At 54.2% G+C, this 12699-nt stretch overlaps 1 protein-coding gene across 6 annotated transcripts in view; it reads left to right on the forward strand.

The window, feature by feature from the left end:
- ACAP3 (ArfGAP with coiled-coil, ankyrin repeat and PH domains 3) overlaps positions 1 to 12699 on the forward strand; it is an 82096-nt gene that overhangs the window by 21531 nt on the left and 47866 nt on the right. The gene's annotated exons all lie outside the window — the stretch shown is intronic.

Here is a 12699-nt window from a genome sequence, read left to right on the forward strand (position 1 = left end):
TTGAAAACCATCTCTCCATTTCCAGCTGGGTTCAGGTCATGCTGTGGAACTTCAGAGACAAAAGAGCCGGATTGCAAAGGAGTGGAGGCAGAAGAGATCAGTCCATCTCTTCCCTCCAGGATGGGCTATTCCCGGTCTCAACACTGGCCCGTGAAATGCTTCACTCTGATAAATCAGCACTTTGTAATGCTAAGGTGTTCTTTCAGAAAAGATGTTTTTCTCCAGAAAACTCCCAGGCAGCTCTACGTTTAATGTAAGACTTCAGGAAGGCGGCGGTGCAGCGCGTTAACTCTTGGCCCTACTGATTGCATAAGCAACGCGGCCGGCAGGCTTTGATGTGCGATCACTCCCACGCGGCCCTGAGCAGAAGAACCTGCTTTGCAGGGAAAGGAAGCGTTTGGTAACACATCAGCTATATCCAGAGCTTTTCAGACGTTTCTTCAGCCTTTCCTGCTGATTATTGCAACGCCGAATGATCACACCTTGTAAATGAGGACTGACAGAGTTCTTCCTACAATCTTTGCTGGTTAGGGAATTAATTAGGGTGTGAACAGCACCGACGGACTCCAGGCTCGTGGTCATGTCTCTGTCCTCACATCGAGGTCAGGGTGTTTAAAGAATTTGAGAAGGTTAAGTTAAACCAAGTTAAGCAGCATCGGACCAAAGGAGAGGGTTCGGATTTGCCGTCGGGTATCGGTGTGACTCCCAGGGGTCCTGCAGTGGTCCTTAAACTCCAGGCCAGGTTCTGGTTGTGTTTACGCTGGTGGAAGCTTGCTGAATTTATTGGGCTGGTATAAATGAGAGGGTTTGGGCAAGTGGGGGTGGAAGTGAATGTCCTAAAAGAAAGCCAGAACATTCACAAAAACAAGTCTCATTCAGTCCTGAGTTTGCTTTGTGGTTTCCTTGTGAATCAGGGAAGAAAAAGGGAGTGGGAGGAGGGGAGCGAAAAGATATTCAGAACCCAGTCCAAAAGCAACCCCACGCCCCCTGGCCAATATCTCTCGTGTAAGACATTTGTTTCTTCTGGCAATAGGAGGAAACCTTTCCAGACATTGTCCTCCGAGAACCGTTCGGTCTTTGCAGTTAAAAAGGCAGGCACACGTAAATACGTACGCACGGAGAGTGAGCAAGGAGGAGGAACAGCAGTTACCCTAGCACAAAGGGCAGGTTTTGCTTTTCGGCCCTAAGAGCTCACGCTGTGCCCCATAACAGTTTGATTTTGTGGAGCCCTTCGTGCTCTGCAGGGCATTAATGGCAGAAAGCACCGGACCCCTTCAGTCCATTCCTGCAGTTGCCCCGATTTCTCTGGCGATGGAGGCGGCGATGAGGGTTCAGTTCCTAATGCTTTGGGGCTGCACGTGTATCCCCGAGTCCCAAAACCGCTGGATAAGCAGAGCAATAGTTTTCTTGTCTGTCTTCACGCATCGGTACCAACGTGTCTGGAAAAGCAGCTGTCATCCAGCAGTGGTTTTAAGGCGTATGTGCTCTTACAAGGTGGGCTGAGACCTTCGTGGCCTCTCCATCCAGCACGCTGTCGTGCGTCGAGCGAATTGGTGCCGTGCGAAGGGGCAGGGGCGCAGCCTGCTTCAGCAGCCGCGGAAGGGAGCTCATCAGCTAACACAAAGGCACCTCGCAACGGCAGCCTGCCCCTCACCCCGGGACCTGTGGCACGGCTTGTTTTAAACCGTGCTGCGTGTGCAAACCTCTCTATGGGATTATGTGGGAGGCCGCGCTAATGAAGGGATTATCCGCCGAAAGCGGTCGATGCTCTCCGAGAATGGGACACCGCTCCTGCTGCGGCTGGGGGGGGATTTGGGGACGGTGACCCTGGCACGAGGGTGGGTTTGGCTGGAGCCCTGTCTGCCGCGGGGCTGTGGCGCGTGCCCTTGTGGCTGTGCTGGCATCCAAGCCCTGATTTGAAATATGGGCGCTTTGGGGTGATTTGGGGCTCAGGAGGGGACATGGCCTCGCACAAACGGCGCCGGGCGGCGCAAAGCGAAGCCTGGGCGAGGAGCAGGCCGGCGAGGCTCAGCCTCGGCGCGGGCTGGGGACGTCGCGGGGAGCGGGGGGAGAATAGCTCCTGTGTGCTCCTCTGCCCTGGGCTTGGTCGGAACAAGGGCCAAAGCGTGCGTGGTGCTCGCGCTTGGGGTTCAGGGGGATATCTGTCACTGCCACTGCAGCGAAGGGACACCTGCCGCTGGCGAATCGCAGTGTTTGAGTTCCTCTGTGCGGCTCGCTTGCCACAGTCCCTCTTTCTCTCTCTTATCAAGCGCTTCCGAGCCTGGCGAGGGGCAAGGAGGCTGCAGAGCCAGGAGCGTGGTCCAGCAGAACGGGGAACGGGGAACAAGGCCTGAAGCTGTCCCCTGTCAGCTGGGACCCTGACCCTGAGAGCAGCCCAAAGCCCCTCTCTCCTGCTGCCTTGCCCTTCCCCTGGCTCGCCGGCCCTCCCCGTGGCTTTGCAGCCCCAGGTGTGAGGCGAGCAGGCTCGGCATCTCCTGCCAGGCTGCGTGTGCGCGCATGTGGCCGTGCCTGTGGGTGGGAGCGTGGATATTGAGGAGCAACACCGAGTTTGCTCCGCAGCAATAACCGTGATAGACTAAACAAAATCTTGCACACATCTGCAGGCCAGCTATTTCTGGGTCGAGGCAGAAGGCTCGCGCAGCGTAGCAGCATCCACCTAACATCTGTCAGTGGTGGTGTGTTTTTTTCCCAAAACAATTTTTCTGTGAAATTCTAGCAAATCGTGAGCCCTGAGTCTGCCTGCCACCCAGACAGTCACCAGCAAGGTGCAAGGCTGCATTATTTTGCGTAGAACAGATTTGTTTTTCTAACCAAAAACTTGTTTAATCCCTGCTGATATCAGAAGTTTTTCCTCTCTGGTCTTACGAACATCGCACAGATCAGTGACAAGGTGTCTAACCTTCGTTTTCAGCCTCTAATTGATCGTTTGCGCGGGCAAACATTTAACGTGTGATCCAACGTCTAAATTTAAGAGGTAGACATTTAACAGTGGGTTCTGCAATTCATCACCCACCTCCTACCAGTACGTGTGCTGGTCGTACGTCTGTCCGGCCCCGCTGGCTTACCGGTGAGGATGGTGGTTGTGGGTGGGGTGATGCCGCCGTGCCTCGTGCCTCGCCCAACTCATCTGCTTTCACCTGCTGCCCGAATTCACCCCTCACGCCACGGCACTCGTCCGTTGTGTTGCTGAGAGCTGGGCATTGGCAATTCATTTCTGATATTCAAGTTTTACCTTCACGCGATTGCACGGGGCTCAAGGAAACCAAGGGCTGGTTCCAGCGAAAGCCCAGTAGCCATGGGCAAAGAAAAAGGATTTTGTGTTTCTTATCTGAAGATACGCCATGCGGGCATATTTTAAAGCACGTGTGTGGACATATTATAAAGCACACTGGACGTATTTTTATTTAGAGGAGGTTAGCAACCTGCACCTTGACCCACCGTGTCTCTGGCAGCAAGCCTTTTCCTCACTTGGTCTCGGCCAGCCTGGGCTGCTCGGCTGGGACGAAGACCCTTGCGTAGTGCCTGGCATTTGTGGTGGTTTGCTGGTGCGCACACCTCCTGTGCTCTGCACCAAACTGCTCTTTAATGCCAGCCTACAAGAAGCTGTGAGCGCTCACATACCCAGCTTAGAGGCACCCCAGCCCTTTCATCTCCCCGTTGGGGACAGCAAGGCACCCCCGGGTTCAAGCAGAGCTGCCTGGAGCGTTTCCTCCCCAGTTTAACTCCTTGCCGGGCATATCTCCGGATCTGGTTCGACCTACTGGCTGTACCAGCACAACTGGCTCCACAAAGGCGTTTCTTCACTCCTGCAAACTGCTCCAGCTTACCGAGTTGGGCAGAGCATGTGCTCAGCACTCGGCATCCGCCTGAACTCCCATTGAGTTTGGTGGGGGGGAGAGACAGCTCTAAAATCAAGCCTCTGCCTGAGGGCTTTGCATATGCATGACCTCTAAATCAGAGCTGGGTCACATTTTGCCTCCAAGCCTCTGTCAGTGGAGGCCCTGATGTCACCCCACCTCGGTGGCTTGCTCGGTGGACAGCTATTGCCGCTTGGCTCCCTTTTGGGGCAGACCAGAGCTGTGAACCCTGGTTTCTCAGGAGCTGTGGAAGAAGACAAGCACGTAAGGGAGGCAGCGGTACTCACAGGCCAGCACGTCGGTGAGTCCACGCACTGAATCTCACACCTCCATGCTCGCTGTGACTCCCTCAAGCCAGTAAGATGTTCCTGGTGTGTGTTCGAGCAGGGTTTTGTACCTAGTCTGTCACAAATTGTACCTGGGAAGCTTACTGTTTGCCACTGCTGATAAATTCCCCAGACTGCAGAGGTTCAATGCAAAAGGGCGGCAGAGGAGAGTGGGCAGAGCAAAGGGGGGGGAGATGCTCACGTGTGGCACCGCAGCTCCTTCCCGTCCTACACCCCTGTGGGTGTGCGGGGTGAGTAACCACAGCTCCTGCTCTGAAGGGCGGCTCTTGCCTTTTAAAGCAAAGGAGAAAGGTTTTTTTTTAGAGCTAAAACCCCAATAAAATACGAGTTAATTCCTGCAAAGCTTCTAGTTCTTGGTTTGGAGGGAGCAGCTCCCGTCTCCGTGACCTTCCCATTCCTCCTGCGTTAGTCCCAGCTCTGCGTGGAGGTCCGCGTGCGCGTGGTGCTGCCGCCGGGGCAATGAGGCTCAGGACATCTGCGTGCGTGCCTCCAAGGACCCTGGGGGGTCATTTTTTTAAGAGATGCTTTTGTTTCGGCTTCAGCCTGGGCTGACTCTCATGCAATTTCTGGTTGCAGGGAGCACGGCGACATGCACGCACATCCCACTTCCCCTCGCTCCCTGAAAATAGTGCCGGTCCAGCTTCGTGAGGCAGCAAGGTTCAGGACCCTCAGTAACTCTGCCTGAGGCTTCCAGCTGCCTAGGGAGCACGGGGGACCCAGATTATTTTCTGTAGCCCCATAAGGGGCAGGAAGGAGCTCTTTTCTCCTCTTCTCCACTGAGAATCGAACTGATGTGCCACGGGAGTTTCTCTTTTACCTGGGGACAGGTCTCTATTGACACCACGAGACTGGTCTTTGCCACCCCGTGCAGTGAACCCCGCACTCCCCCTATACCTTGCAAGCAACGCTGCCCTTTCCTAGGTGGAAACTGAAGTGCTGTCGGGTGTCTCAGACCTCACTCTGCATGGAGCAAACGACCTGCTTTCACTCGAGCAGCAGACCTCAGTTTGGGGTGGAATAAGAGAGAACAATCTTTGGTCTAGCCTTGCTAACACTACGAAACACAGAGTGGCAGGGGGAAGGGGACAGCTCTGAAGCTGAAGGTAGCTATCAATTCTCACGTGAATGCTGCTGACTTAAAAGGCAGAGAGCAAAAGCATCACATGTGCCTGTTTCCAGCGTAATTACTCAAGATCTAGGTCAGCGTTTGCACTGTAGCAAGCATTTATGCTTGGAAAGGCTATTGACTTGTCGTCGCTGGGGGTGTGTTAATAAATCTCCGGCAAATGTTATCAGTGATCTGTTCACAGCATCTTTGATCTGAAGGTCTTTGAGCGCAGCTGTCATTAAGGGAAGTTCCTTGTGCAGCTTTGTGGAAGCAGCTCCATTTTCCAAACGGGGAAAGCAAGGGAGGGAGCGAGTTAGTTCTGTTGAGAGGGCTGAGTCGCTGCCGGAGGTAAGGATGCGACCCAGGAGCGCCGGCTCCCCGGCTCCTGCTCCCAGTCCGCAGACAGCTCTCTCCCCAGCCTCCTCACACCCACCCTCATGTTACGATCTTCCCAGGCACGCGGCTCCAGCTGCAGGAAGACCTCTCTGTGGCGCTGTAAGGGCAGCGGTGGTGCACGTGGCACAGCACCAGATCGACATTTACGTGGCCTTCGGGCGAGTGCTGCAGCCAGCAGGGCCGGCGGGAGCTCCCTCCCCGCTGCGCACAGAGGCAGGGAGGTCGCAGGGAGGGACAAGGGGATGAATATCAAGGGGACCAGGGAACAAGCTGCGTTGCCCAAGCATCTGAAGCACCCCAGGAAGCAAATGAGGCTGCTCAGAAGCTTGATAAAGATGGGTAAGAGCAGTAGCAGCAGGCTCAGGGGCTGATGGAGGAGCATTTCCCTTAATGTCACTTTCTCCGGATCCAAACCACCACCAGGAGAAACAGAACCCCCCCCCCCCAAGGATGAGAAAGATGGGATCTGCACTGCCTCCATCCTGCTGCTGAACGCAGTTTTACCGTTGATCTGCAGGAAAAGAACGTTTTCCTTTGGAAGCTGCTGCTCTGAAATAGAAGTTAAGCATTTCTGAAGTCATTGGTCTTCCACCCAGCAGAGTTTTGTCAAGAGTTTCTCCTGATCTTGCAGAAGGAAAGAAAATAGACTCTGAGGGTTGAGGGACTGGACATCAGCCGCGTTGGTTCCTCTCTGGAAGGAAAGAGGGACTGGTGAGACAGCTGAGGACAGCGCTGTCCGTGTGCTGAGACCGAGCCGTGCACATCAGCTCCTTTCCACCATCTGAAAACCAGGCAGAAACCGGAGGGTAACACATTGGGTCCGACTCTCAGATGCACGCAGAGCTTTCAGTTACCCAGGCTGCTCCTCCTGGGCTCCCCCTCGTCAGAGCCAGGTGTTTTGAAGAGGATGACTGCAGGTGCGGAAGAGCAAGAGCTGAGGATTGGCACGTGCAGGGTTGGTGGAAGAGGCTGGTTTGATTAGAAATTGGTATGCAACGGAGCTGGAAAGCCGTGTGGCTGCTGATTTTGAAATGCAGAGCACAACAGGGCTGTGCCTGGCCCACATGTGCCCAGCTGGGGCCGAGGGCTGGTTTGGAGAGCTAACAGAGAAGAAGCAAGGAGAAGCAGATGGCAGCAGCGCTCGCCAGCCCGGCCATCAGCCGCTGAGCCTCTAAAGCCTCAGGTGCAACTTAATCCCAAATTATCGCTCCTTGGCTCCAGGCACCCCACTGCTGTGTGTGTAACTGGGGGAGGGCAGAGTCCTTTGTGTGCTGGTGCTGGGTGTGGCAGTAACCGCGCTGTCCTGTAGACAAAGCTGTTTCCTCCTGTTCCTCCTGGCCCTTTTGGCTTCACTCTCATCCATCCCCGTCCCAGGTCTAGGCTGACTTCCCACGGGAGTCCAGTTTGAGACTGGGCCCGGCACTCAGCAGACACTGTGCTCGTTTGCCTTGTGGCGGTCAGCAAGATGAGCCCCTTTCCGTGCCTCGATGTTCCCGGCTAAGCCGTAAGGTACGTGTGCAGCATATGAGGCTCCGTTTATGTCTGCGGAGAGCTGTTGGTTCAGGACGGGCTGGCGCTGCTGGAGCATTCGATCTCACCCAGGGCAGCTCTGCAGCCCCTGCAGAGACCCCTCTGGGAGGTGCTCCGGCAGCATCGTGCTCGTCGATCCCTCACCTAGAGGAAGCACCTCACCTAGAGGAAACATCTCGCCTAGAGGAAGCATCTCACCTAGAAGCAGCACCTCACCTAGAAGCATCATCTCACCTAGACGAAGCACCTCACCTAGACTCTCCTCCCTCTCCAGCCCCCGCTCCAGCAGAGGTAGGACGCTGCGCTGCCATTTAATGCCACTACCCACTCTCAGTGCTCCGTGGTCCTTGCCTCTCCCACATTTCCCGCATACTCTGCTCAGTTCCCTGAGAAACTTCGGCTCCTCTTAGCTATCTCGCAACCGGTCCCACGCTATTTCCAGGAGCAAATGCACAAAGCCGTGCAAATGGAGCTTGCATTTTGCGCTGGAAGCCGTGCAGTTGCAGGGTTCCTATGGATACAGTCACCGTGGAGCTGTTGCCATGGTGCTGTCTGCTCCCACTGGGAGAGATGCGAAGTATTCTTCTTTTTTGGAAGAAAGGCGGAAGAGCAGTGGGTACCAGAGGGCACAGAAGCACGGAAGCTTTCCGAGAGGTATTTAAAGAGGCTAACAATAACTTGGTGTTAGAGCTTGGCCAGCTCTGCCGTCTGTCTTTGTCAGGTTCCTTATTTTTTCTTTTCTGCATCTTAAGGTAACGGCCAGCAAAAGGAAGCAAGACCGACGCACTCGCTGCAGGGTCACCCACAGCAGCATTTCACCATGCAACGAATGCAGCACTTCCCTTCTTGCAAAAAATAAATAAATCCAAGGAGTGCCCACCAGTAAGAAGTGCGTGGCTTTTACCTCATCTCAGTTTAAACCTCCAGAAATAAGGCTTGCAAGAGGACAAGGATGTGGAGGTGGAACTCAAAATCCCATCTTCTCCTGCAGGCCTCCTTTCCTTGGAGGCACACGCTCAGCTTATTTTAAACTCTAGAAGAAAGTCAGTGCTCCTCTGGAGGGAAGCTTGGCAGCTGTTGGTGACCCTGCCAGGCTGCTGTTGGTCCTGGAAGAAGGAGTCGAAGGAGAAAGGCTTGTGGCTGTGCCAGCCATCCTCGTCTAGGTAGGGGCAGAGCTAATCCCATCAAGGCAAACACCGCTTTCCCTGCATTTCAGGGAGAACCCAGTCAGATTTAATAAATAATAATAGCCGCTCTGCACACCTGCAGCTCCTGGCTCTGAGCATTTTGCCACCGCGATGCAATTAATCCTCCAAACACTCCCGTGAGGGAGGGAAGGATTCGTTTCTCGGCCTCTGAATAGCGATATCGGGGCGTGGAGTCAGTGATAAGGGCCCTCCAATGATGCTGGGGCCATCGGGAAGAGCATCGAGGAGTTCCCCTTGCCTGTCCGAGCTCTGGAGGGCCTGTGTTGAGCATCACCGGGTGACACACAGCGTAGGGCCCGCAGCAGCCTGATTTAGAACTACATTAGCTATTTTCCCTGTCTCGAGAGTCCTTTTTGTTGTGCACACACACGCAGGCGAGGTGGGTTTCTAGGAATTACCGAGCCCTCGTGGCCCACTTGGCACGCGGATCAGACGTGATCGGGGTATGAGAGCACTGCTTTGGGCACAAGGCGGCTGCTTCGTGTGCGACTCGTCGCGGGCAGGAGAGCTTTGATGCTGAAGAAGCGGTCAAGGGATGCAGCTTTGAGGGAGGGCGTTACTCACAGCAGCACAGAGGGCTTGTAAAGGAGGGGGGACACCGTGTAGCAGGGAGATGGATCACGTATACGAGTCACAGATCGGCCTGAGTTAGCGTTGGTATAAAAATTCAGCTTTCTACAGACAGCGGGTGAGCCAGCCTTTGTAACAAAACGTGCCTCGGGGACAAAGGAGCCCGCTACTTCGTGTAACCACCTGCAATCTGGTCACTGCATGCGCTGTGTTTGCCTGAGCCTCAGTGCTGAAAAAAAATCTTGTCCTTATTTTCTTCTGCCTCAGTTTCCCTGCCAGCAAAGTGAGGAAAACCAAACGCACTTCCCAAGGGAAGAGAAGGGTTGTAATTAAGTCGACTTTGTGAGAAGCTCTGACAGCTGCAAGTAGAAGCAGTTGCTGTTACAGCAGCTAATAATTCGCAATTACATTTTGTGTTCTTTTGGATCTCTTCTTCACGTAGTTGCCAGAGGTAACGGGGCCCTTTTAAGTCATTTTATTGCTTTTAATGCCGGCTTTGGTGCTGGATTGCTGGTGTCCTTGCCTTCAGTTAGCACACGCGTGGTTGTGTCAGAGCTGACAAAACCCAGCAAAACCGTGGCCGAGGAAACTGTGACTGTTGTTCCACCACGAAGAAAAAGAAGTGTCAAAAACGCAGACAGGCCTCGCAGAGAAATGCGAGCTGATCACGTCATGCCTCCACCGCTTAGCAATGCGGGTTTATTTAATCCCGAGCCTTGTTGATCCACCACGTGCCTGCGTGGTGCTGCAGCCAGCGCCTCACCCGAGGATCCCCCGAGCTTCCCAAACACGAGGGAGTCACTGGGTGCTCGCAGTGTCACCGCGAGGCAGACGTGTGTCAATTTAGCAATGGGGAAGCCAAGGGCTGGCTTAGGTGGCAGCTAATAATAAGAACAGGGTCGTCAGGCCTGCTGATTGCTCCCGTCATCACAAACCATCCCCTCTATAAGCCTATTTGTAAGCAGCGTCAGAAGCAAATGGTGAGTAAGGATAACCTAACTCCAAGGGGCCTGTGGCTCACCTATTGGAGCCAATGTCCCTCTCTCCAGATGTCGTTTCCCCCCCGCTTTTGTCCCTCATCCCCCGCCAGCCCTGTTCTAACTGCATCCGAGCACAGCTTAAAAATCCCAGCTCCCTTCTTGGATGCGGGCGATACTTCTCCTGGTGCTTGGGCTGTCTGCTGAGCAGTGGCAGGACCACAGGAGGGGAAAGGCAGATGGCTTCTTGCCACGGGCCCTGTTCTCTAGCCGTATAGGTTTATTATTACTATTATTATTATCGTTTTGCATCCCTTTCCCCAGGGGATGTCCAAATGCTCCTGGGAAGATTTTTGTCGCATACAAATCACGCTTCCGAACGGCTTCTCTAAAGCACAAGGAAAAATTCCCAGTGGAAACCCCTCAGGACGGTGGGGAATCGCTGCTTTCTCCGAGCAAGGAAACTCGAGCCTCGTCCCCGCAGCTGGAAGGGCTGCGCTTTGCGCTCCACAGCTAGCAGAGGAGGTCGCGGGTTGTTTTCTCTTCCCGCATGACGGAAATAGCCCAGGGCCTGGAAAAGCATTAGCAGGAAGAGCGCAGCATCGGGAAGCGCAGAGGGCACGCGGCCAAGAGATGACTGCACAGCTTTTAGCTGCCCAGTAATGGGGACGTTGCTTTTTATGGGGGGTGGGCGAAGGGATTCAGCTCCCTCTGTTCGAGTCACTCGGTTTCCAGCTGGGTGAGCGAGCGAGCCCAAATCTGAGAGTCCCTGAGCGCACACAACGCTCCAGCTGCTGCCGAGCCTGGGGTCCTCTGCTTGTGTGGGAAGCCAGGCGTGCTGTGGACGTGGAAGCGCGGAGTTTCAGCCACTCACCCTGCCTCTTCATCGCCCTCCCGCGTTCCCTGGGACGGAGCGGTGGAGCTCGGCAGCGAGGGAGGGTGCTGAGGTGGCATCGCTCATCCCCGTGGAGTTAGGCCAGGTTCTCAGCTTGCGTGTGTAACTGAAGAGCCTTTTATCCCTGACACGCTGGTGGAATTGGGCGAGTTTAAGTCGGAAAGCAGTTGTGCTGAAACCTATTATTTCTCCAGGAAGGCAAGACCGATGGGCTCTGGCACCGTGTCTGTGAGCAGGGTGAGGACACTTGGAACCCCAGAAGCCCAGGGGCGGACTTAGGCACGTTGCGACCTCGAAGGATGGGAAATCAGGTGGTCAAGGATCTGATATTACGTCTTTGCCCAGGCTTTGTCCTTCCACGGGGCACCGTGCCAGGCCTGTCAGGAAGGCTCTGTTACCACTGCTTTAGCTCATCTCCAGCGTGCTTGCAGCGTGCTGGAATAGCGCAGATCACAACGAAGGTGTCTGGCGTGAGTGCACGTGGTCCTGGGCAGGGACTGTGGTGAGTTTGTGTGCAAGGGAGCCAGACCTGTCACTTGTGAAGATTTTGCTCCCTGGTTTCTCACAAAGTCCCCGGCCAAGGAGACGAGGCGTAACAGAGAAGATACTGCAGGGTAGGAACTGGGCTCTTGGTTGAGGACTGAGATCCCTTTGTCTTGCACGTAACAGCTTATCTAATGTGAATGTGTGGCTGCACCACGCCTAACCACAGCTCTGCCTCACAATTCATCTCTCCAAGGTCTTCGTTCCCACCACGTAACTGGAAGGATGGCCAACTGTTCCCCCTTGCCTCCTGTGATGCATCTGGAACTCCGTCAGAGTCCTGGAGCTGAACAGACCCTGAGATCACTGTCCTTGAAATCAACCACTCGGGACCTTTTATGTCAAGTCTGCACAGCAAATACAAAGCTCGAGTTTCATGCTCTCCCAGCCACAGCCAACTGTGTTCATACCTTAGTGGATTCCAGACCCAAAATGTCTTCCTCCCCCACACAGAGGCCAAATATATCAACTCCTTTTCTTAGGGCACGATAAAAATGGGGAGTAAATTATAGATGCTCTCTCCACCTTCTGGCAGGGAACATGCTGCTAGGCTGCCTCGCTATATTAGCTTCTAGCTGATGTCTGCAGATTGAACAATGGCTGCTGTTGCTTTCCTGGAAAGAAAAGCAACCCCAGAAAACCCGTCTCTCTCTCTCTCTCTCTCTCTCTCTCTCTCCCTCTCTTTTTTGCTGGTTATTATGTCCAGCTATAAGAAGCAAGAAGAAACCAAGTGGAAAAATTGAATCTGGCAGTAAGAGGGTGATGCATGAAGGCACTCGACTTCCAAACCCAGAGAACAAAAATAGCTGAAAGGGGGGGAAAAAAAAAAAAAGCCTGAAAGGAGCTCTTTAATTATTCCATTTCTTTCTAAAGCTTTGCCCCTGGCACAGCCAAGCTGCCGTTCCTATAGGGCAACCATATGTGTTGCAATAAAGCTCGGGCACCGCATTGTTAGAGAGAAAGGAGCTTCTTTTTTGGCCGTGCTTTCAAAGAGCTGGTAGCAGATCGATTGTGGCCAGAGCCCTGGGCGCGGGGAGGGCACGAGGGAGGCTGTGCTCCCGGAATGAGCCACCAGGGTTTCATTTTTGGTCCAGCTGATGCGAGGGTGGGCGTTCAGCTCCCTGCCCGGGGTCTGGAGGCTGCTCCCGGGGAGCTGCTCAGGGAGGAGCTCGGGAGAAGTGCTGGGGAAAAGCAGAGGCTTTGTTTTTTTTCCCCGCTTACTTTTTCAGGCTGCATACACATACTAA

Source organism: Cygnus olor, chromosome 21 (genome assembly GCF_009769625.2).
Source record: "Cygnus olor isolate bCygOlo1 chromosome 21, bCygOlo1.pri.v2, whole genome shotgun sequence".
Classification (NCBI taxonomy): Eukaryota; Metazoa; Chordata; class Aves; order Anseriformes; family Anatidae; genus Cygnus; species Cygnus olor.